We start from the raw sequence: 25,996 nt of genomic DNA on the forward strand, positions 1-25,996 counted from the left end.
AGCAGTTTGAATCACATTTTTATGAGTAAGGAAGTGATAAATCAGCCCTCAGTGTTCAGCCCCCAAGTCCTGTCAGCTGGTGCCCTTCTGAAGGCTTCTCTCCAGGCCAGTCTGCTTGCTGTCAGAGTCGCCACCCAGCCACAGAACCCTGGCTGTCTGAAACCAGGAAGCAAGGGCCTGATGTTGCCTGGCCCTCCCAGGTGCTTGGGGTCTTGGTGATTTGGCAGTCACTGCGAGTTACAGAACATCTGGACCATCATTTTTCTTTCCATTCTTTCTTGGACATGTCCTACTGGGTGGGTGTTTGCATATGTCAGTTCCTGGACTCTGTGGAGAAGGAATATTCCAGCTTGAAGCAGAGGTGATCTGTGGTCCCCAAGACAGTCGGGATCCTTTCAGTCTGTGCCTGGGCCTTCCTTGTAGATGTGGTACCTAAGGAGTATGATTTGAAGAGCAACAGGGACATCCTTACTAAAAAAGTATGTTATTTGTTGATGCCTTTGATTCATTTTTGTGTGTGTTCAGTGCCAGCCTTTGTATAATTGTCCTTTTTTCAAAATATCAATAGTTCAGGGGTAGAAATGCTACTAACACTATAATGTGATTACTTTTTAAATGTGCTTTCCTCGTGGTCAAGAGAGACATAGAACTATTTAAAAGCATTGGACACTGCACAAGTAAAAATGGAGGAAAAATACTTAGCTAGTGACAGGTAAAAGGCATCTTTTCCCCTTTCCCAGGTTATAGTTCTACCTGGAGCTCAGGGAGGCAGAAGATATGAGGTCAGATTTGCCCCCTCAGAACACAGGGGAAAATAAATTGAGTTCTGCTACATCATTTAACCAACTAAACTTTCAGGTCTCAGCAGTGATCTCAAAATTCATGGGTTTTGAGGGCCATTGGTGGGGGAAACCTCTATCTCCTCCTCCCATATGGGCCCTTTGCAAAAATTCTACTTTAGTGGAACTCTAGAGTTTGGAATCCTGCACTGAAGTGGTTGGAGACAGATAATTGAGAGATGTTTGGGGGCTCTTAGCAAAGTGCCCAGTATTTACTAGGCACTCAGTAAGTCTGTATTGAATGCATGGATGAAGAAGGCCACAGTTCTGGACAAGCCAGCTCTCACTGAACAGTGTGTTCCTTACCTGGCCCGTATCCAAAATTGTCCTTTGGAGAGTGATGGATGGTGGTGAGATAGGTGGTTCCCAGAGTGATGTCACAATTGGTAATCTCTCTACAACATTCCAGAGCCTGAAGGGAGAAATGGGGCCTTCTCCACGTGCCTCAGTATTTAACACTTCAGTGGCCATCTGATTGGCTGACATGATGCTGGAGGGTGAACTGTTGGTCTAAACCACAGATACTCCAAGAATTTTAATTTTTCAAAAATTCTGTAATTTAAGGAAATAAACTCTAGTTTCTTAAAGAGGAATAATTGAAGCAACGTTTGTGGTAGGGCATCACTGAAACCCATTGCATCCCCCATCTGTGCCCAATTTGCTCCAATCTGGCCACCCCGCCACCCCACCCTCCCTCCCCTTTTTCTCTCTCCCTCTTCCTCTCTCTCTTTTTAAAAAATATGTTTTATAATTCCTAGAATCAAAACCATCTCAGGCACACACTGTTTTATTTTACTGTATTATTGGATTATACTTCCTATAAATCGTTGGATGTTATTCATTGGCCACCACAGGAATAACTTCCCTTTTCTGTGCCCTGGCCCCCTCTTTTTCCTACTCCTTTTCCTCCTCTATCAGTTCATAGACTAGGCCTCCATTTCAGCCTTGTAGAAAAGCCCTGGTGGAAGCAAGAGAACACCCAAGAGATACTTCTGGTGTGTGCCATTGGTGCTCCCTGCTTTTAGGAAGCATTTTGGGGCTGAGATTGAGGTAGGCCTGGACTGGCATTCCTTCTGTTACCATTTATGCTTTCTCTTATGGTTCGTTAGTAATCCTGAATTGCAGGAGGTAGAGGGAGGCCACATGTGTGTCTCCAGAAGGTAAAGAATCACAGCTGTCTACATGGAACTGACAGTGGTTAACCCAGGTGTTGAGTTGCTTGAGGTGGAGACCTCACACCTTCATGCTGTTGTTGTTTATGATGGTTGACTCTAGGTGAGAAGTTTGATTCACAACCAGAGTTCCTTTGTTTTCCAGCTACAAGTACCTTACAGACCTTGAGTACAGCAATGTTTCTCTATGAAAATTTGCTTCTGGGTCTCTTACCAAAGCAGAATGTATGAAGTGCCTAATCCTCTGCTTGTCAGAACAGTTGTACAGGAAATCCACCTTTCATAAAGGGTTAGGCCTGAGTTTAGCTGTATAAACTGTCCTCTATTCCTCCTTCTATTATCTCTAGTAGTAGAAGCCCTTGGGCTTTTTCTCCTAAAGGATCTATGGGTAGATTTTTCCAGGTAATCAGCACTTCCTGACCTTTATTTTCAGAACTGCTCAGTTTAGAGTAAATTAGCAAAGAAAGAGCAAGCTTGGCCAACAAATTTTTTGAGAAGTTTATTCAAAGGTCAGAGAAGGCAGGCCAGAAGAGGACACATCCTTCAGCTATGCCCTCTATCCCTCTTGGGGAGATATAACTCTCAGCAGGTTGCTTACTACAGACTTCTTTCCTTAGAATTCCCTGGAAAAGAAGAAAAAAATTAAAGAAGCGAGTATGTCAGGGGACCTGCCTATCTTTCCTGACTCTGATTTCCAGGATCCTTGTTTTCAGAATGTATCTGTTACTTTAGGCTGGGGGAAGAGAGTTCTGAAAAGTGAAAGAAATGAATATCATATTAATAAAATTAAACCCTTACCATATCAGTTGAAGAAATCGTTTCTGTGTTTGTCTCAAGGTGACAGTGTGGTTTGGTGTCCTTGGTCTTTGGTTTGGAGTTCTGAAGTGCAGTATCCCGTCATTGCCCAGGAGTTAATATGGGCCGGATATCTCCTCTCTTGCCATTTTATAGCTTCCCAATTTGATTTTCTTTTGCTCCAGGAAGGACTTTTTCTGAAAAGAAGACAATATTGGGAAGAATGTTGGCAGCAGGGCTCTTATAACTGCCTTTCCAGAGTTCTCTTTAAGCTTTTCCTGAGGAGAAAAATTTTACATGTAGCTTACAGGGGGCTTAGGCCAAATGGGTACTGTATGCTGAATACCCAGTGGAAATGGGTGTGTTCTGGGGATGGGGTGAAAGGGCATAAGTTGTACTTTGTATCCTAACCAACTAAATGGTCTGAGGAAGAATTGTAGCTTTCAGAGGTAGTGACAGATGATAACAGCAAAACAACACTGATAATACCTGATGACCTTTTATAGTGGCTGTATATGTATTTTCATTTGATTTTTTCCTTCAGCTGTCAGAGTCAGGTGGGACAGATATTTTCTGTGCTATTTGATAGATAGATAAGGAATGTATCAGAAAGGTTTAATTATTTTTTAAAGGTTTTATTTATTCATGAGAGACGCAGATTGAAAGGCAGAGACATAGGCAGAGGGAGAAGTAGGCTCCCCGCAGGGAGCCTAATGCGGAACTTGATCCCAGCACCTCAGGGTCATGACCTGAGCCAAAGGCACACACTCAACCACTGAGCCACCCAGGTGCCCCGGAAAGGTTTAATTAAGCAAAGTTGCACAGCTAGCAAATTACACCCACATCTTAAGTATCAGAAGACACAAAAACTTCTCTGGACTTAATTGAGACAGTTAATGCAAGCATCTTCTTCCCCCACCTTCACCCCAAAATCTGAGCAGCTGCTGTTTTTGGATGCAAAAAGTGATCCTTGAGTCTGATTTGAGACTGAAGAGGAAGAGAGGTAGAGATGAGGGAGTTGGGGGGAGTCATAATTCTTCCAGGCGGCTTGAATCTCCTGTGGGGCCACAGGTAATAAGCTGGCAGAAGGATATGGTTTGGGGATATCAGACTTGTTGGGGTTCCATATTTACTATTCTCATGGGTAAAAGGGAACCTCCCTCTTAAAATGGAAAGCATTGTTCACAACCAGTTGGGAAAAGAAATGTTCATCTTTGTCTTGCTTTGGGAAATGTAGTGGCGTTCTTGCTCTCGCTCTTTTTTAAAGGACTTTTTCGGAACATCATTTCTTATTTTCATGATCTTTTCAAATATCTTTCTTGCTTTTAAAAAAAAGCCTTTTTACATGCCATTTTTAGAGGAGACTGTGATTCTTATTTTGGGCTTGGGAAAGTAGATATACCATTCATGCAGAAAAGAGGATGAGAATGTAGAACATTTGAAAGGGTAATAATGTGAATACACATGGAAGCCCACCTGAGTTAAAAGGAGAATGTTGTTAGTGCCTCAGAAGCTCCCTGTTGTGTCTCCTGCCTTTGGTAGTTCTCCCTCATTCTCACGGGTAATTCTCATCCTGACCTGTGGAGTTCATTCCCTTACTCTTCTTTATAGTGTTGTTTTAAGTATGTACTCTTAAAATGTAGTTTGGTTTTGTTTGCATATAAATGGAATCATGCTTAATCATATTATTTACATTCTTTTCTCTCTGGCTTATTTTGTTCCATGTAATGTTTGTGAGTTCTGTCCATGCTTATGTGTGTGATTGTAGTTTATTCATTTTCATTGCTATAATAACTCCATTTTATTCATGTTTCACAGTTTACACATTCTTATTTTAAGGACATTTGAATTGTTTTCTCTTTGGGGCTGTTATGAGTACTCAATCCATTGACAGTTACTGTAATAATTGGTGTATTTTGATTTATACATACTATCCTACTTTTTATTTTTATTTTTTTAAAGATTTTATTTATCCATTCATGAGAGACACAGAGGGAGAGAGAGGCAGAGACACAGGCAGAGGGAGAAGCAGGCTCCATGCAGGGAGCCCGATGCTGGGACGCAGTCCCGGGTCCCCAGGATCACACCCTGGGCTGAAGGCAGCACTAAACTGCTGGGCCACCTGGGCTGCCCCTATCCTATTTTTTAAATATCAGTTTTATCACAGTAAAGTTTATACACAATAAAAAGAACCCATTTTAAGAGTGCATTTCAGTGAGTTTGACCAATTTATATACCCGGGTAACTAATCATCACAATCAAGATACAGAGCGTTCCATCATCCCAAATAGTTTTCTTTGTGTGCATTTTACTTGATCTCCTTTCCTATTCCTAGTCCCAGGTAAACCACTGATCCACCTTCTGTCACTATAATGGGATATGTCTTTTCTAGAGTTTCGTATAAATGGAATCATATAGTATGCACTCTTTCGTTTCTGGTTTCTTTTGCCCAGACTAAAGTGTCTGAGATTCATGTTGCTTATGTGAATTGATATTTCATTCCTTTGTATTACGAAATAGTATTCTACTGTAAGGATAGATTGCAGTTTTGTTTATCTAGTTACCTGTTGATGAACATTTTGGTTGTTTCTCTTTGAGGGCTCTTATGAATAAGGCTGCCACAAAGACTCGTATGAGAAGTCTTTTTCACTTGTGTGAAAGTCTTTTTGTGAGAATGTATTTTAATCTCTTGGGTAAATACCCAGGAGTAGTTGTCCTGGGTCAAATGTTAAGTATATGTGTAACTTTATAAGAAACTGCTAAGCTGTTTTCTAAAGTAGTTGAATCATTTTACATTCCTTGCAGCAGGGCCTAAGAGTTCAGTTTCTTTGCATCCTTGCTGACATTTGGTATTGTCAGGGTTTTTTTGTTTTGTTTTTGTTTTTTTTTTTCTTTAGCTATTTTGGTAGATATGTGGTACCATTTTGTTTTGATTTTAATACATTCTGTGTTTCCCTGATGACTGAGGATGATGAGTGACTTTTCATGTGCTTATTTGCCATTTATATATCTTCTTTGGTGAGTGTCTGTTTAAATCTTTTGCCCATTTGAAAAGTCAAGTTGTTTGCCTTTATTTTGAAGTTTTGAGTTCTCTGGATATAAGCCCCTTATCAGATACATGTTTTGTAGATATTTTTTCCCAGTGCTTTCCCATTACCTGTTCCATTTCCTTTTTTCTTTCTTTTGGATTTCTTTTTCCATTCTTTCTCCCCCTTTCCCTACTAGTTTCCTTTGCTTTTATTAGTGGTTACCCTGGGAATTAAAGCATGTGCACTTACCTTGCCAAAAGTCAAGTTATTCAACATTTTCACTCCTCCTATATAATACAGGGACCATGGGATACTTAAATTCTATTCATTCTCTTCTCATTGTTTCTCCAGTTTATATACTGCTATTGTCATGAATTTTCGTTCTTTTTTTCCTTTTAAACTCTATAGGACAAATTGTTGTTGTTTATTTTGTTGGTAAATGTTTCTTTAGACCTACCCATATATTTACTACTTTCTTTTCATTCCTTTTTATATGTCAGACCCTCCACCTGGGATCATTTTCTTTCTACCGGAAGTATATTCTTTGGAATGTATTTAGCGAAGTTTGTTTGTTTATTTAAGGGAGAGAGCCAGCACCCACATGAGTGCACAAGGTGGGGGGTTGAAGAGGGGGGCAGAGGGAAAGGGAGAAGCAAAGTCCATACTGATATGGAGCCTTGAGACAGGGCTCGATTCCATGACCCTGAGATCACTACCTGAGTCAGATGAGCCACCCAGACACTCCCAGTGAAGTTCTTTAGATGACAGATTTTTTCAGTTTTTATTTGTCTGAAAAGGCTTTAATTTCCTTATTCCTAAAAGATCTATGTTCACTGGTAATAGAATTCTAGGTTAACAGTTACTTTCGTTCAGTCCCCATTTAAGATAATTCATTGTCTCTGAGGTTTCACTGTTGCTGATTAAAAGCCAACCACAGGGACGCCTGGGTGGTGGCTCAGCTGTTGGGCATCTGCCTTCAGCTCAGAGCATGGTCCTGGAGTACCGAGATCGAGTCCCACATCAAGTCCTGCATTGGGATCCCTGCATGGAGACTGCTTCTCCCTCTGCCTGTGTCTCTGCCTCTCTGTGTCTCTCATGAGTAAATAAATAAAACCTTAAAAAAAAGAAAGCCAACCATCAGTCAAATTGTTACTCTTCAAAAGTAATCTATTCTCTCTGGGTGTTCTCCAGATCTTAAAAATTTTTTTTATTTAATTTTAAACTCTTTGATGTTGTATAGTTTAATGATTTGTCTAAACTTGGATTTACTTTTTTTTCCTGCTGGGGATTTGTTGGGCTTCATGTATCTATGAGTTAATTTCAGCAGTTTTGGAAAATTGTTAGCTTCTTTTTAAAAATATTATATCTCACCATGTTTTCTCTTCTCCTTCAATGACTCTGCTTAGTCAAAGGTTAGACCTTCCTCTGTCTTTAATATTTCTTAAACCTCTTTTTCATTCTATGACTTGTGTGTGTGCACGCTGCATTCCAAATAACTTGCAGTTCACTGAATCTTTCCTTAACTATATCTAATGTACTAAATAAGCTCCAATAAGTTTTTTACTTCAATTATATGTTTTTATTTCCAGATTTTTTTTTTTTTCAAATCTGCTGGGGTTTTTTTGTAGTTTCCTATTCCCTGAACATATTTGTGAGCATATCTTTTATATATTATATATATATTATTTTATATATTAAACATGGTTATTTTAGAGACTATAAAAAAGGGATCCTTTTAGGTGAGTTTCTGCTAATCTCTTATCTCTGCTGTGCCTTGTTTCCTGTGCAATTAAAAAATTTCTTTTTCTGTAATCTTATTTTCTTTGGAATTTTGTTAGTGAGAATTCTTAGAAATCTGGGATAAAAATGGGCAAAGGACTTGGGCTTCCTTTTGCCCACAACCTGGTGATGGACAATCTAAAATAATCACTCTAAATTAAAATATCTGCTTGAGGGTTTAGAGACCATGCAGGTAATGTGAATTCGTGCTGTGTACTCCTATGAGGGCTTTCGTATGGTCCATATTTTCAGTGCAGTATTTTTTTCTCTTCTAGTCAGCCCAGGTTTGACATAGTCAGTTTTTCAGCTGTCTTTTCAAGGAATTGAGGGTTCTTTCTGACTCACTCTCCTACTTGGATGTAGCTCTGTGGGATCCAGCTTAAGGGCAGAGATCTTGGGGACTCTCTTAGGGTTAGCTATGCCCATGAAGCCTTGGAATCCAAAGCTTGAGTTCAGCAGGTAGCAGATGTTCTTAGGGTAAAGCCTGGCTATATTCCATTTCCATCTCTAGTTTCCCATCTTTACTCTACTTCTGACCAGAAGATTCTTTTTTAATTTCCTAACTCATGTGGGACGCCTGGGTGGCTCAGTGGTTGAGCATCTGCCTTCGGCTTAGGGTATGATCCTGGGATCTAGGATCGAGTCCCACATAGGGCTCTCTGCATGGAGCCTGCTTCTCCCTCTGCCTGTGTCTCTCCTTCTCTCTGTGTGTGACTCTCATGAATAAATAAAATCTTTAAAAAAGAAGATACTGCCAGGCATGAGCGTTTCTTGAGCCCTGCTTGAGCATTGTGGCTGGGGCACCCGTATCCAGGGTACCAAGGGCGTGTAGGCTGCTTTTCAAAGAGTAGCTGTTTTTCTAGCTCTTACAGTCTAGTTTTACAACTGATGGTGTTACTAGGCTCACATTTTTAATTTTTTTCCAAGAGTGTTGAAGGTATAGCCTACTTTTAGAAGGCTAATTGGGTAGGGAAGAAAGGTAAAGAAAGGGAGGGGAGAGGGAGGCTTGCAGCTGAAATGACAGAAATCATGTATTACCAAGAGGGTCTGAGCTGGAGATCTGGAAAGAGTGTTCTCTAGTTTCAGCCACATTACATTACATATCTGGTAAGCCCTGTTGGCCCATAAAATCCTTTCCATTAGTCAGGGTGCTCTGTGCTTTCATTCTTGACTTCTGCTGTTCTTAGAACTGTTTGGTTTAATTGTGTGTCTCAGATTGTCACATATTTAGAAATTTATTTGCTGTAATTGCAGTTTTCTGGCTTCTTTAGGCCCCTCTTCAGACACTGGACTCCCATCTTGAAGCTTATTTCAGAAAATGCCCGTGTGATCCCTTGCCCCAAGTGCCAACAGCAGATGCAGCAGTTGACACACTGTAGGGAATTTCCAACTGCTGGGCAGGTTTCTGAAATCCAGACACGTGCTGTTCACACTTTGGCTTCTGAAGCAAGGATCAGCAGTTGAAGAGGGGAGGGGCTGGCAAGAGACTGGAGGGAGAAAGATCTTATAATGCCTGCCCAAGGCTTGGCTGTGTCAGCTTGCTTCATCCCTTCTCCAGCTGGCGTTGGCAGGGTAGAGTAAATCACTGTAGAGTGGTTATGAGCTGAACTCACTGGGGGCTTCTTTGAGGCACACCTGTGACGTCATTCTGTTATCACTGCTTGTTCTGCATAACCTCTTTTCACCTCTCCCCTGAGAAAGGGTGATGCCCAGAACTCATGTCAGGGCAATGAGCAGAAAGAAATGTTTGGTAATCATTATTTTGAGATGCCTGCTAAGGACACAATTGCAGGCCGTTGACACATTGTTCTGGATTCCACATTAGAAGAGAAAATCCTCTTTGCAAACATGGCCTGCATACCCTGTAAACTTTTTAAACACAAAGAGAAAGACAACCCAGAAAGACTTGAAACTCCAAAGTGGTCTCTCTTGATTCCCCTGTCTTCCTACTCTAAACACACACACACACACACACACACACACAGAGCTCTCTATACCTGCAGTCATTCTTTTGAAAACATCAGATCATGTCCTCCACTGGCTTCTCATTTCAGTCAGAGTAAAAGCCATGGTCTTTACAAGAGAACTCCCCCTCCTTCCCGCCCTCCTACATCACCTCTCTCTGACCTCATTTGCTACTACTGTTCTTCCCCTGGCTTGCTTACTCTGCTTCAGCCACACTAGCCTTCTTGCAGGTCTTCTGATAAACCAGGGATTCTCCCACCTTTGAAACTTTGCATTAGCAATTTTCTTTATTTGGAATACTCTGCTTCCAGCTTATCTGCATGGCAAATAACCTCACCTCTGATAAGTCTATTGAAATGATACTGCCATGAGGACTACCCTTATTCTGTTAACACTGTTGCACTCCCACCCTGAACTCCTTGATCACCTCTATCCTGCTCAATTTTTTTTTAATTTTTTATTTATTTATGATAGTCACGGAGAGAGAGAGAGAGAGGCAGAGACATAGGCAGAGGGAGAAGCAGGCTCCATGCACCAGGAGCCTGATGTGGAATTAGATCCCAGGTCTCCAGGATCGCGCCCTGGGCCAAAGGCAGGCGCCAAACCGCTGCGCCACCCAGGGATCCCCTCAATTTTTTTTTTATAACTTGCATTCTAAATACTAGGTAACTTTTTGTGCATATGTTTATTACTCAATTTCTCCAACTCTTGTTCTGCAAGAATGTAAACTCCCTGTTGTTAGGGATCCTTGACTTGTTTTATTCACTGATGGATTATGAGCTTCTAGAACAGTGCCTAGTGTGCTGTAAGTTCTCAATAAAAATGTTCAACAAATCAGTCTACGCAATGCAGATTGAATGGGAAGGCCAGGGACATCTATTATCAGGGGTCATCACTTGTAATCTCACTGTCTATCTTTGTGTTTTGTTATGGTGACATTTCAGAAAATATAATTTCCAAATACATATTTTGTATCCTGACATTGAATTAAAATACATTAAATGTGTTTTTATATTTACTGCTAATCCTGAAGTCAATGTTTTTGGGGCCCTGGAAAGCAAAATTTCTTGGAGAACAGTATAAGTTCTGTCCTTTTTCATCCTCTAAATCTTCCATCATTTATTCTCTGTTTTCTTCCTGTGCGTACTACTCTTTTATTTCTCCTTTATTCACTTATTCACTTATCGTATCTTTACTCACTTTACTGGAGCAATTCTGTCCTTTTTATGTAAACTAATGTTTTTATTTTATTATTTTTTAAAGATTTTATTTATTTATTCATGAGAGACACAGAGAGAGAGAGGCAAAGACATAGGCAGAAGGAGAAGCAGGCTCCATGCAGGAAACCTGACACGGGACTCGATCCCAGGTCTCCAAGATTGTGCCCTGGGCTGAAGGCAGTGCTAAACCGCTGAGCCACCAGGGCAGCCCTAAATAATATTTTTAGAAGATTTAACATTTTGGGTTGTGTTGAGAGTACCAAAACAAGTAGGAAAAAGGCTAGAAACCACCTGTAAACCAGCTCCCCAGAAATGACATTCATTCCTATAGGAATGTATGAATATTCAAGTTCTTTTTTAACACAGTTGAAAGAAGACTAGATATAAAATGTTTGATTCTACTGTTTTCACTTAGCGGTATTCAGTTATAAAACTCTTTATAATCATGTTTAATGGCTAAGTAATTTCTCATATGAATATGTTAGCATTCACTTAATCCTTACCCTGTTTTCAGACATTTTCCCCACTTCCCCATTATTGGGAATAATGCTATAATTAACACATTTGTACATAAAACCTTTGTCTGCATTTCATTGTTTTTATTAGAATGTATTTTTAGAAGCTCAGTTTTTTGGGACACCTGGATGGCTCAGTGGTTGAACATCTGCCTTCGACGCGTGTCATGATCCCAAGGTCCTGGGACCCTGCAGGGAGCCTGCTTCTCCCTCTGCCTATATCTCTCCCTCTCTCTGTATCTCTCTTGAATAAATAAATAAAATCTTAAAAAAATTTTTTTTTAAAGAAGCTCAGTTTTTGGGTTAAAGGGTTTGAAGCCTTCTAATGCTTTTGGTATGTTATGCTGGATTACTTTCTTAAGAAGTTGTACCAGCTTACACTCTTTAACAGCAGTGTTTGAGAATGCCCAGCTACCACCTCTTGTTGGCTTCAAGTGTTTTTAGTGTTTTATAGTTTTTGGCACAATGTAGGCATTCATCTATTTATTGAATAAATGATAGAAGAAAACCCATCTTTTTTTTTTTTTAATAGACTTTGTTTTTTTATTTTTTATTTTTATTTTTTAAATATTTTTATGTATTTATTCATGAGAGACACAGAAAAAGAGAGAGAGGGGCAGAGACACAGCCAGAGGGAGAAGCAGGCTCCATGCAGGGAGCCGACATGGGACTTGATCCCGTCTCCAGGATCAGGCTCCGGACTGAAGGCAGCGCTAAACTGCTGAACCACCGGGGCTGCCCATGTTTTTTTTTTTTTTTTTTTTTTTCAGAGAACTTTTAGGTTAATAGCAAAATTGATTGGAAAGAATAGAGAGTACTCATATATCGCCTGCCCCCAAACATGCTCAGTCTCTCCCACTATCAACATCGGGAACCAGAGTAGTCATTTGTTACAATTGATGAACCTATATTGACAGATAATTATCACCTACAGCGTATAGTTTACATTAAGGGTCACTTTTGGTCTTGTACATTTTATGGGTTTCAACAAATATATAATGACACATATCCACCATTATAGTATCATACAGAAAAATTTCACTGCCCTTAAACTCCTCTGTGATCTGCCTCTTCATCCCTCCCTCTCCCTAACTTCTGGTAACCATTGATTTTTGTACTATCTCTATAGTTTTGCCTTTTCCAGAATGTCATATAGTTGGAATCATAGAATAGGTAGCCTTTTCAGATTAGATTCTTTCATTTACTGATAGACATTTAAGATTCCTCCACATCTTTTCATGGTTTGATAGCTCATTCCTTTTTAGCACTGAATTATATTCCATTGCCTGAATATACCACAGTTTATGTATGGTATAACCTACTGAAGCAACCTCTTGGTTGCTTCTAAGTTTTGGCAATTATGAATAAAGCTGCTATAAACATCTGTGTGCAGGTTTTTATGTGGACATAGTTTTTGACTCATTGGGTGAATAACAGGGAATGAGATTACTAGATCATATGATAAGACTATGTTTAGTTTTGTAAGAAACTGCTAAAATGTTTTCCAGCTTGTTTAAATTGCATGTCTTTAGGGGTGCCTGGGTGGCTCAGTTGGTTAAGTGTCCAGCTCTTGATTTGAGCTCAGGTTATTATCTCAGGAGTGTGAGATTGAGCCATGTTGGGCTCTATGGTGGGCATGGAGCCTGCTTAAGAAGATTCTCTTTCTCCCTCTCCTTCTGCATTTCCTCATCCCCACTGTGCATTCTCTCCCTCTCTCTCTCTCTCTCTCTCTCTCTCTCAAATAAATAAACAAATGCATTCTTTGATTATTGGTGAGAATGGACATTTTCTTCCTACTTTTTAAACTGTTTATAGTTCTGCTGTAGTCTTATTCTCTGCTCATTTTTCCATTCCAACTTGGTATCTTTTGTATCAATTTATTTGAGCTTTACAGATGGTAAATATAACAAGTCCTTACTATGTTCACTGATAATTTTCTTATTTGTGTTTGATTTTTAAGTATGTCTGTGGTTTTTTTTCATTGTACAAAAGTTTTGAATTTTTATTTAGTTAAAAATCTTGTTCTTGGGGCACCTGGGTGGCTCAGTTGGTTAAGCATCTGCCTTCAGCTGAGGTCATGATCTAAGAGTCCTGGAATTGAGCCCCACATCAGGCTCCCTGCTCAGCAAAGAATGTGCTTCTCTTTCTGTCCTCCCCTCGCCTCCCCGGTTCACGTTCTCTCTCACTGTCTCTGTCTCTCTCAAATAAATAAATAAAAATCTTTAAAAAAATTTTTTTAATGTCATTATTTTTCATTTGTAATTTATTCTGTTGCTCAGTCTTTATAAGGTCTTTCCACTGGAGAAGTTTTTAACTAGCTCTGCAAATGTATTTTCATTTCCACCAACTGGAGGAAATTCTAGCACTATGAGGAACCCTACTGCTGAATTATGTGACAGCAACATTGTGGGAGTAGATTTTTTTTTTTTTTTTTTTTTTTTTTTTAGACTAGGCTCCATGCCCAACATGGGGCTCAAACCCATGACCCTAAGATCAAGAGTCAGAGGCTTAACTGACTGAGCCACCCAAGCTCTCCTGTGAGAGTAGATCTTTTGTATCAGATATAAAAGTTCCTAACCAGCAGATCAACCTGGTATATATATATATATATTACTTTGAGTGAGGTAAGGTTAGAGTCATCATGAACTACATTGTCAGACCTTTTATTTCACCTCACCTCACTTTAGGTGAAAACTTGCCAGCTGGGAATAGTTGAAGCTTGGAAAGTTAGCATGGTATGTCAGTGAGTAGTCATTTTGTCCTGCCATTTTAGGGAGGAAAGAATATGGCTGGCTGCCTTTTGTGGCTCTCCTTCTTTTCACTAACTAATGAATCATCTGTGCATTAATAGACTATTACTACTGAGGAAGCAAGTACATCTTTCTTTTGGAGTAAAAACTCCTGGAATAAACCATCATTGGAGCTGAGTACTAAGGGAGTATGGCTGTGCCAATAGGGGCCTTTGACCCACCAGCACATGGGATTGTACTCAGCCAGAGACATTTTCAATACAGCTGTTTCCTATATTTCTGATGGCCCTTTTCATTGGTGAGTCTTGGCTTTGAGAGCAGCATTTCTGCTGAGTTAGTCAGTGTACCTGACTGTCCTAGGGTTAGGGATGTGCAAGAGAAGGGTAGAGGATAATGATATATTTTTGACATTTCTTTGGTTTAAGGAATTCAGAGGAAGGTATAAGGGTGGAACAGTTGTACGTTGCCTTGTATGGAGTCAGGTCATGACATTCCTCTTTCTGGGTGATTGATCTTGGGGATGCGGCCATCTACCAAAAATATAATCTCTCTTCTCTGAAAGTCATGTGCTGTTGTGGTTATGAACTTTGTAATTAATCACATTTTTGTAACATTACACATACTGTACATACATTTATTTAAAAAGACTGATGGGTGTACGTCAAAACTTAATTATGATTCTCTAGGGTGGTGGAATTAATGAGTGTTTAAAATTTTGTTTTCTCTTGCTTTTTTGTTTTCTGTAATCACAATATTTTTGTAAGAAATTGTTTTCGAAATTGTAATGACAAAAAATGAAGTTAGATAAAACTAGGTTCTAATTGTGATTGTGTTATTTGCTGTATTATGCAGATTATTTAACCACTTCTCAGTCTGTTTCTACATCTAGTACCTTGTGCAAAGAAGACATTTAAGAAGTAGTAAATGAATGAAACCTTCTTATATACACACACATGTACATACAATGGAATATTACTGAGCTGTCAAAAAGAATGAAATCTTGCCATTTGTAATGTGAATGGAGCTAAAGTGTATTATGCTAAGCAAAATAAGTCAGAGAAAGACAAACATGATATGATTTAATTCATATGTGGAATTTCAGAAACAAAACATGAACATATGGAAGGGGAGAAAAGAGATAGAGGGGAACAAACCCTGAAAACCTTAATGAGCAAGAACAAACAGAGTTGATGGAGGGTAATGGTGGGACGTCGGCGGGTAGATAGGTGATGGGTATTAAGGAGGGCACTTGTTTTGATGAGCACTGGGTTTTGGATGTAAATGATGAACCACTGATTTCTACTACTGAAACCAATATTACATTGTATGTTAACTAACTAGAATTTAAGTAAAAAATTTTAAAATGCTATGGTATGTTTGCCACTGATTTGCTAGTATTTCTCACCTTCCCTTAAGGGGAGATGATTTTCTCTTTTGAACTTTGAATTTCAAACTAAGCAGCTTGGTTTTGAAGGTTTACCAACTTTTGTTTCCTTTGACATTGCTGATCCTCCTAACCCTCTTCTTTCATTCCAGAGGAACCAACAACCTGATAGGTCAAGTAGAGAATATTCAGCTATTCTAGAAAATGCAATTATTTTATCTTTATAAAATGCATAGATTTCTCAACTAGAGTATGTACTCTATGAGGATGAAAGACTATATAGTATTTTATCAAAGCCCTAACAGTGTTGAAGGCAGATTTCAAAATTAGGCACTTAATCAATAATGATCCATTGATTGGCTAACTTGTCAAGGTTTGGGGTTGTATAAAAGGAGTTTAGGCATAGAAGAAATTACATTTAAATTATATTTATATGTGAGTTTATATATAATGAGTTTAAGAAATTTATATAAAAAATTATATTTATATTTTTTTAAACTGCCTTATGCAGGCTCCATGATAATAAAGCCATCAGAGAACTCTGAGATGGTAATACTATATAGGAGACTGCTTTGAGAAACCCAAATTAGAATCTGTGATATACTTTTCCCCCTTTTTTCTAGCCCCATACTATGGAGGTTCTTCCTCTGAAGACATTAGGAAGCCAAATTTATAAAGAAATTGCTACTAATTAACTAATGCTCTTTAGCTACTGGTGCTCCTTTGCAAGGGAGACTAGAGCAGCTTATTCAGCTACTGTCGTACCTGCTGTCAGAGTTTTTGCCCTCACTTTGAGGCCCTTAAAGGCAAAGAGAGTCCTGTTAGAAAGTGGTGGAAATACCTCCACATATGTGTGCTATTTCTTTAAAAGAAAGTCTAACGGAAGTGATGCTGTAGGGAACATCTGCACTTGGGCCTGAGTGCAGAGAGCGAGATGCGCTGCAGCTGGTGTAAGGGCCTGGCAGGCTGAGGCGCTGCTGTCTATTGGGGTTTACTTCTGTCTACATTGAAACATGGCTTGGGAGGGGGTTGGTGGCCTACTGCCAGCCTCAGTTAGCCTACCCTTCTCTTTCCTCTTTCCTCCTCACCCCCACCCCCCACAACTCCCCTCCCTCATGCTTTAAAGTCACATTTCCAGGCCAGACGTAGAATTAATCTCTGGGCACTTCACATTGCTGGCAGCTGAAAGCAGGATGTGGGATCTTTTTTTTTTTTCTCTTTCTCTCTCTCTGCGTCTTGGCTGACTTTTTTACCTCTCGAAGAATTTGGAAGGCCGTGAGATACCCCCCCCCCCCCAAGTACTGTGGAGTTTTTCAGCACGCTGATCACCCTGCTGCGGCTTCACCCTAATAGACTTCATATGTTGATGCAGTTGACATCAGTATCAAACTATTTTACATGTGATCTGGTGTATTTCCTGAGGAAATCTGCAAGATATTTATTAAGAACTAATAAAATAAACCTCTCCATGAGTTTTTAGGTAGTTTTCAATTTTTCATGTCTCTCTCGTTTCCTCTTATCAATGAGCTGCTATTTTCTCTCTACTCTGACCATCACAAAAGGAAACAAAAATAAATGTTTTAAACTGTTCCTGAAGGGACAGAGAGAGAATAGTTCTGCCATGATGTATCAGCCGGGGCTATATTTTTAGTGCAGCATTGTAGAAACTAAAAATATCCTGTTATAGTGGATCCTTTTTATAGGTCTGTGTGTGTGTGTGTGTGTGTGTATGTGTGTGTTTATAATGTTGTACGCACAAGTGCCTTTGTGCATCGGCAGCCGCTCTTCCCATTACAGCTGGACTCCATTAGTCCTTGAAAATTAATGTAATCCCAGTTAAGAAAAAAATTAATTACTCTACCAGAGCTGCATTTTATCCAAAGCTAGTGTTAGCTCCCTAGCTGGCAACTTAGTTTGAGAGGCTCCAGGGGCCCATGGAGTTGTGGCTTTGGTATCACAGCATTTGCTGCTATGTTTTTCCTGTTGAGAGCATTCCTCAGTTCTTTAGGGTGAGACATGTGGCAGGCAGAGAGTAACTGCAGACCTCTCTGCCTCAGTGAAATACCATGTTCCATTCTGTTCATTTCCCAAAGGGTTTTTGCTACAGGTTTAACCCACCTGCCATAGCAGGTTTTCTTATCAGTATTATTTTAAAAAGAGGTTCTTTGGCAGTGGTTGATTTTTTTTTTTTTTTTTTTTTTTTTTTTTTTTTTTTTTTTTTAGTGTTCTCTCAAGGAGAAATACTGTTTGTTAAAGTCCAAGAGATGTATGGGATTTGCCTAGAAGAGTTCTTTGTGAACAATTAAGAATGAAGGTCACGTTTTGTCCTTACTCTTTGTCTGAAGTTGGACTAGTCTGTTTAATACACACCTCTTGTTAAAAATGAGTATGTCAGAGTTGACTGCTGGCTTCTAGTCGGACTTCTCAGCACCAGCCTAGATGAGGGGCTGCCTGGCTCGGCACGTGAATAACGTCTCCAGCTTTGTAATCAGTGTTCTGGGATGAGGTGCAGGGCACAGCCCAGAAGTTGTTGTAGTCCGCCTCGCCTTCATGATACAGCATTGTGCAATTAATTGCCTGTTGTTGTTTTTTGTTTGTTTGTTTGTTTTTTCCCCCTTGGGGTCTGGATTGGGGTGGAAGGGTGGAGTGGGATAGGTGGGAAGAATGGTTGTTTGTTTCCTTACTGGTCAGACTCTCCAGGCTTTCTTTTGATAGTCCAGCCAGGGTCCATCTGTGTTGGACTGCAGTTCTCTTTTTGTACTGAGCTGGGGTGTGGGCAGCATAGGCCTATGTAACTCGTGACAGGCCTCCCCAAATCCATGATGGCATGGATCTTCCTGGTGCTGTTTAGAAACAGAACAGGGTTAGTGCCCTTTTGTTTCGTTTCGGGCATGGGCTCTGAGGCTTGTCTGTAGACCTCCGGTTCTCTCCTGCTGGTAACTCCAGGTCTTCTCCTGATCCCCTCCCCATCTTCCCCTCACTGACAACTAACTAGTTGAGCCCTTGGCTTCCTGTACTTGATCCCCAGGCAGTATAGTTCAGTAAAAGTAGTAATTAGGCCTTTTACAAATTTATTTTATTAGTGAAGAGAGTTGGTAGGTAATGGGCTATAACTCTAACACAGCCAGTTTAGAGATTAATAAAAAATTTAAAAAGAGCAGTTTTTACCAGAGGCAGTGGGCCTGTTATTTTGAGTTCTCAGCTGAGCCGAAATCAGAGCGGCGTGAGACCCAGGCGGACTGGCTGCTGGGAGATGCAGAGCTGCGTTCCTTGTTGTTACAGTCTGTGCAGTGCCCGTCCTTGAGGGTGTTTTACGCTGGCATTGGAAAAAAGGAAACCTTGTTTTCCAAGAACTCTGCTCTCTCTCAGCTTGATAAGCATTTAAAAATAAAAGCTGCACAATTGAAATTGGCAGTGCATCCTCATTCTTTTGTCTCTCTGTTTATTTTTTTCCCTCATCCCTCAACATGTGTGCTACAGCCCATGGTTATTACACCCTCAAGAATGATGGCCTGGAACTCAGCAAACTTGCACCAGGGTCTGCCCGCCCTCCATTCGGCTGTTTGAAGCTGGCTGAGGCACCAGGACCCAGCACTGAGAGGTCTGGTGGATCAGCCTCAACAGCTCCATCTGTGGCACATTTCCCTTTTCCCCTGAAGCTGCTGCCTGGAATTTTTAGCTTCTCTAGAATCCTAGATTGTCAGCTCAATCTTTCTTGTTAGTTTTTGCAGTTAACTTAATTGATTTGTTTACCTCTCCATTGGAGGATCTCAAAGAGAAAGTGCTTTGGCACTAATCAGGAGCAGTCCTGGCTTTTTTTTTTTTTTTTTTTTTTTAATATTTTATTTATTTATTTACGAGAGACACAGAGAAAGAGAGAGAGAGAAAGAGGCAGAGACACAGGCAGAGGGAGAAGCAGGTTCCAAGCAGGGAACCTGACATGGGATTCAATCCCGGGTCTCCAGGATCACGCCCTGGGCTGAAGGCGGTGCTAAACTGCTAAGCCACGCGGGCTGCTCAGTCCTGGCTTTTTAAAAAAGATTCTTGTGAGCTAAAATTTTATAATACTGACCCAGGGAGAAAAAAAGCTATGGCTTTTTTTCTTATGGCTTAGGCTTAGGCTAGGGTGACGGTAAGTCCTGGTTTGCCCAGAGATAGACCCTGTTTATGAATTATTAATAGCACATCCTTTTGTTCTCAGAAATATCCCACTTTGGGAGATAAATTTTAGCATCACCCTAGCTTAGATGACTTTAGCAAAAAACAAACAAAATACTCATTCGCTACAAACTGTTAATACTTTGTCTAGAAATGTAATGGCTTTGTAAGTTATGCCAAACCCTGCCCTAAGCATTGCATGCAGATTCCACTGGAGTCATGCACATGTGACCTCAGAAAGAATTGCTGTATCTCTGGCTCTGTGAGTGAAGACTGGCTGTCCTGCTTTAGTAGGGCCTAGTAAAGCCAACTTTGAAACACCATGCCACTTGTTTTAGCATTTCTGGTTATCCTTGCCTAGTTGGTTGAGTCAGAACCTGGAGTTAGTTTTGGTGGGGTGTGGTTGCAGGTTTGCAGACTTCCAGGTTGATTCCTCTGAAGGGTTGGTGCCTGATGTAACTAAATAGGATGTTACTTCAGGTTAGTAGTCCTTGTTTTTGCTTGGCTGGTTGGGCTGAACCTGGTATTACTGTTTCCCAAAGAATATTTTTGGTTTGAAAACTGAAGGTCAGCAGTTCGCAAGTGCCGAACTGAAAGCCAATTCTGTGGTTTGTCTTGTGCCACTGGGCCAGCAGCACTGCAGCCCTGATCGATTGATCTGCAACAATATGAGACCACGAGCAGCAACTGCCAGACAAAACTCCATCTCACCCCATTTCCCTGTCCAACCTGTCTTTCTGCCCAGATCCCCTTTCTTTTTCCTTGTATGTCTGTCTCACTCTTGCTTATGTATTTCACTTTTTTGAGTCTATCTTTTTCCATCTCCCTGTCTCTTTCCATAACAGTTTTTAATAATGTTTTAGTTAGTTCCAGCCTTTTCCCTGAATGGATCCCATTGGAAAATGCATTTGAAAGGAAACAGTTATACACTTCCCTTCCTTTGAAAGTCTGTTGGCACCTTTTCCAGTGCAGTAAACCATACAACATGTATTTCCAAAGTTTCCAAACACAGACATGCTGGCGTTAAATTTATGAAAAAATATTTTATTCAGCTGTATGGTAACTGTGACTTTCAGAGATGCCGATCAGATTTGAAATTGGTGCTGACTTTTGGGACTCTCACAGGTTTATAGATCTCTGCAGGAAAAATATCCACACTGGCTCTTGGGGAGTCCACGATGCTTTGTGCCATGGCCTTTGACTGCAAGTTGGGCGGGAGGAGTTGGGGCAAGAGATGTAGATGTGGAGATCCCCCCAGCCACCCAGATGAAAACAGAAAGTTAGTGAGTCAGGGATGAATATCGCATAGCTTTGTTGTGCACAGAAGCAGAAGGTAAATTCCTTCTGTTCATAGAAGGTAAATCTTTCTGTTTATTACTCCAGCCAAGGACTGAAGGTCAAATAACACCTGTTTGTGTGGTTGTTATTTACTTTAAAATAGCATGGCTAAGATGAGTTTGCTTATTTGTATTCAAAGCAGTGATGATGTTGCTAATGTCTATAAATGATGGCATCACTCTTTTTATACTTATAGGCCAATGCCAAAAAAAAAAAAAAAGTTAGAATCAGTTCTATATATTTAAACATCTGTGGGTTTGACTGAAGTTTGAATTTGGTCCATAAAGACATGATCCTTCTCAAGGATCCTGGCTGTTTATTCAGATGATCCCTGGGAATGTTCTTGAAAAAGCCTTTCAGAAGGGAGTTTCTTCCACATTGCTCAAGCAGCTCAACTCTGCATTGGTTCACTAAGGTTTATGTAGCTAAGGTTTATGTACCATTTCAACTTTACTTTGCTTGCCAGCCTAACAGTGGGTCTGCTCCAGGGCATATGGATAGATTCTGTGCCTATATTGGACAGAAGCTGCCAAAGACAATCCAACAAAAAGCTGAGCATCTTGCAGGCTGTATGTCCCATTCATTTCAGTTAACAAGAGTTTGTTAAGAATCCATTCTGTGTCTCATTCTTCTTAGCTTTTTGGGTAGGATTTGCCTTTGTTGACTGCAGACTTTCCAGAAATAGCTTTTATTGTTCATAACTCTGTATCCTCTCTGTTCTCCCCTTCTTCACCTGTTTCTTGGGTCTTCCCTTTCTCATCCTAAGTATCAGGACTGACTAAAGATATCATCTTGGCCTTCCTGTCTTCAATCTTTTCCCTATTGGTGTATTGTAAAATCTCATGGTTTTACTTGTCACCTCTCAGTGGATTGCTCCCAAATCTCTTTCCTGCCTAGATCTTTTTCCTGAGCTTTAGCCCACATTTCTACTCTTCTAGACATTGTCACCTGGAATCTCAAGCTTATTAAAAATATATGCATCCTATTTTTCATGTGTTGCAAGCCAGATTTCCCAGGAACAAAACTCTTGAGATGTAGATTTGCATGCCCAGGAAGCTGGTTGGGGAATGCCCTCAGGGTCAGTACCTGAGGGTGCATGGAAGAAATAGGATAGACCACAGGGAGAAGTTGAACTACACTACAGCTATAACAAAGGCTTTTGCTAGTCCTATAAGGAGCTCTTCAGAGTAGTCCCAATTGGACTAAAGGGGCTGGATCTTTATACCCTTTTATACCCCCTCCATCAATCAGCAAATGGATAGGTATTATTCCTGAGCAGGGGGAATGACATTGGGGAAGGGCTTTTCTTCAGCTGAGAGCAAGTTGGGGAAAGGGATCAGCTGAGATCTACTGCCAACACTCCTGGTAGTTGGGAGAATGAGTACTTTAGTGCTGGTCAGTGCACTAAATCACCTCCTCCCCCATCAGAATGGTTCCTCCTATGTTATGATATTTCTGTTATTGGTACCAGTGTCCTCCATATACTCAGGCTATCTCGGCCTCACTGTTTCTTTCTTTCTTTCTTTTTTTTTTTTTTTTAAGATTGATTTATTTATTCATGAGAGACACACAGACTGAGAGAGAGAGGCAGAGACATAGGCAGAGGGGGAAGCAGGCTCCTCACAGGGAGCCAGATGCGGGACTTGATCCTGGATCCCGGGATCGCGACCTGAGTCAAAGGCAGGTGCCCAACCACTGAGCCACCCAGGGAGTCCCATATTTTTAAGTTGAAGTATAATTCACATAGAACAATAATGCATAGATTTTAAGTGTTCAGTTTGATGACCTTTGACAAATGCCAAACCCACTTTTTTTTTTTTTTCCTTTTTTTACCCTATACGTTAGGAGTGTTTGAAAATAACAAGAACCGGGTAGCCCAGGTGGCTCAGTGGTTTAGTGCTGCCTTCAGCCTAGGGTGTGATCCTGGAGACCCGGGATCAAGTCCCATGTCAGGCTCCCTGCATGGAGCCTGCTTTCTCCCTCTGCCTGTATCTGTGCCTCTCTGTTTGTGTGTGTGTGTCTCAAGAATAAATAAATAAAATCTTAAAAAAAAAAAAAAAGAAAGAAAAAGAAAACAAGAACCATCTTGAAATAGCTTAAACAAGAAAAGAAATGTATCACAAGGAACTTGAGGACAAGGATATAGCCAGGCCTATAGAATGGACTGGAACCAGCAAAACTGTTATCTTCTCCTCTGCTTCCTTCTGCAGATTTCTTGCTCTTCAACTTTCTCCCCTTCCTGGCAAATTAATTATTATATTATTTTTGTGTAATGCCTCTTTACAAATAGAGTTCTCTCACCCTTTTCAATGACTATCTCTTCCATTGTATGTATATCCTATAACTTATTTAAGAAATTCTCTATTCATGGACATGTAGGTTGTTTCCTGTCCAAACCTATGTAGCAGTGAATTTCCTCATTCATATCATTTCATACATTATCTTTACATCTTAAGATATTTTTCACTTTCTTTTTTGACTTATAGTTAATTAACTACATGTGTGAATCCTACTAGATTTCAGCTCCTTGGGGGTCTAGTTTGTGTCTGAATCATTTTTGAAAGCAAAATCCCTAACACTGAGCCTTGCATATAGTAGCCACTTAGTAAAGGCTGACTGTGTGAATAAGGAAATGATCCAGGACTTAGTGAAGTACTACCCAGAGCAGATTATCTCTGATGACTAGGCCCTGTGAGAAGTGCTTGGAAATTACTGGAGTCTGTACTGCAGATCCTGCCATAGTGGGATTTCCAGCCTAGTGAGAGAAGCTTGATGAATTGTGAATCCTGTGCTAGGACAGCTCTGAGCCATGTGCCTGGTGTGTGTTACAGATAGAAGAGGAGGCCTATTAGGCAGCACAGTACAGGTTTTTTTGGGTGGGGGAAGAAGGAGGAGAGTTCCCATCTTGCGTTTATTTTTTCAGAAAGTTATTTAAGAAACACTGGAATGCATAACTGGCCCTGGGACCCTTTTATTGGAAGCTAATTCAGAGGTAGACTCTGCATGTCCTCTGACCTTGAGAACCAACTGAATTGCATTTCTCTCGATTCCTGACTTGGCCTAAAGAAGGGGTAAGTGGAGTGAAGAGGGAAGATGATGACAATGTGAGAGGGAACAGAAATGGCAGAGGAGGAGGGGCTGGTGATGGGAGGGATGACAGGGAAAGACTAGAAAGATGCTTATTAAGAGTCTGTCCTACAGGTGACCTGGAAATCTTCTCTTGAAAGGTCAAGGTAGGTCAGGGATCACCTGCACACTCAGAGGACAGATGGAAATGGTTTTGGGTTGGGCTTCACAGCTCTGACTGGTGTAGTGGTTTCCATACCTCCAAATTAGCCCTGACCTTCTTCAAAACACCAAGTGTCAAGTGGTTGAAGATAAACTGCTCTGTCCTCTCCTTCTGCTGATTGGTGGTCTTCAAAAGCTCAGCTGGGCTCTGACGGAAACTCTTGTTTGCATAGTTTGATTCTTAATTCCAGAATTTCTCTATTCATGGAATCTCTTTTTTAGTTCCTGATTTTTGAGGACCTGTGGGATTGAGAAGGCAGAATGATATTTGGGACAGAACCAGTGAAGGATGCTGTCTGTCACCTTGTCCCCAGGCAGCACAGGGCTGTGAACACAGCAGGGCTGAGCAAGGAGTTGCAGGAGAGGGAGGAGGAGTGGTGACAAAAAAATGTCGAGAAAAGATGGAGGAGGCTAGGAGGGAGAAAGAATTGGAAGAAAGGACTTAGATAATGGGGAGGAGAGAGGTGGGCTTTGGAGAGTAAGGGTGGAAGAATGGCCATTTGGGGCTAAAAAGGCAAGTTTATCATTTTATTTCTTCTTGGCTATTGTCATTCACTATCTTTTGGTGTGCCCCTGCTCTTTAATTTTTTTCCAGTTTTATTGAGAAATAATTGATATATATCACTGCATAAGTTTAAAGTGTAGTGCATGATGGTCTGATTTACAGGTGTGAAATGATCGCTACAATAGGTTCCGTGAACATCTGTCTTCTCATAAACATGCAGTAAGAAAAAAAAAGAATAAAAGAAAAATAAAATATATCCTTGTGATGAGAACTCTTAGGACTTCTTTTCTTTTTTTTTTTTAAGATTTTATTTATTTATTCATGAGAGACACACAGAGAGAGGCAGAGACACAAGGCAGAGGGAGAAGCAGGCTCCATGCAGGGAGCCCGATGTGGGACTTGATCCCAGGTCTCCAGGATCACGCCCTGGGCTGAAGGCGTTGCTAAACCGCTGAGCCACCTGGGCTGCCCAGGATTTCTTAACAACTTATCCTATAAATCATACAGCAGTGTTAGTTATAGTCATTGGCTTGTACATAACATTCCTATCACTTATTTATCTTACAACTGGAAATTTTTACCTTTTGATCTCCTGCTTCATCCTTCCTGCTTCCCAATCCCTCACCTCTGGTAACCACAAGTCTCATCTTTTTTCTATGAGTGCTGTTTTTGTTGTTTCTTTTTTGGTTTTGTTTTTTTTTTTGTTTTTTTGTTTTGTTTTGTTTTGTTTTGTTAGATTTCACATATAAGTAAAACTGTACAGTATTTGGTTTCTCTGATTTATTTCACTTATCATAATGCCTTTCTAGGTCCATTCGTGTCACAAATGGCAGGATTTCCTATTTCCATTTTCTTATGCTGAATAATATTCCATTTTACACACACAGACACACTACAACTTCTTTATCCATTCATCTATTGATGGACGTTTAGGTTGTTTCCATGTCTTAACTATTGTAAATAATGCTGCTATAAACATGCAAGTATCATTTTGAGTTAGTGTTTTCATTACCTATGGGTATGCAGCTTTCCCAGAAGTAGAATTGCTGGATCATATGATAGTTCTACTTTTAATTTTTTGAGGATCCTCTGTACTGTTTCCATAGTGTTTGCATCAATATACAATACCACCAAGAGTGCATAAGGGTTCCTTTTTCTCCATGTCCATATCCATGTTTCTTATATCTGGTCTTTTTGATGTTGGCCATTCTGACAGGCATAAGGTAATATCTCATTGTAGTTCTAATTTGCATTTCTCT

At 40.3% G+C, this 25,996-nt stretch overlaps 1 protein-coding gene and 2 long non-coding RNA genes across 10 annotated transcripts in view; 1 reads left to right on the forward strand and 2 right to left on the reverse strand.

The window, feature by feature from the left end:
• SMG6 (SMG6 nonsense mediated mRNA decay factor) overlaps nt 1-25,996 on the forward strand; it is a 243,179-nt gene that overhangs the window by 61,329 nt on the left and 155,854 nt on the right. The window lies entirely within an intron of this gene.
• On the reverse strand, nt 2-1,386 carry LOC140606122 (uncharacterized). The gene is made up of 2 exons (XR_012008532.1): nt 1,146-1,386; nt 2-432 (listed from the first exon to the last, which is right to left on the reverse strand). It is a non-coding gene; the product is annotated as an uncharacterized lncRNA (long non-coding RNA).
• Nucleotides 2,509-24,396, reverse strand: LOC140606125 (uncharacterized). The gene is made up of 3 exons (XR_012008537.1): nt 24,270-24,396; nt 2,810-3,003; nt 2,509-2,634 (listed from the first exon to the last, which is right to left on the reverse strand). It is a non-coding gene; the product is annotated as an uncharacterized lncRNA (long non-coding RNA).

The sequence above is a fragment of the Canis lupus genome, chromosome 16, assembly GCF_048164855.1.
Source record: "Canis lupus baileyi chromosome 16, mCanLup2.hap1, whole genome shotgun sequence".
Lineage (NCBI taxonomy): Eukaryota > Metazoa > Chordata > Mammalia > Carnivora > Canidae > Canis > Canis lupus.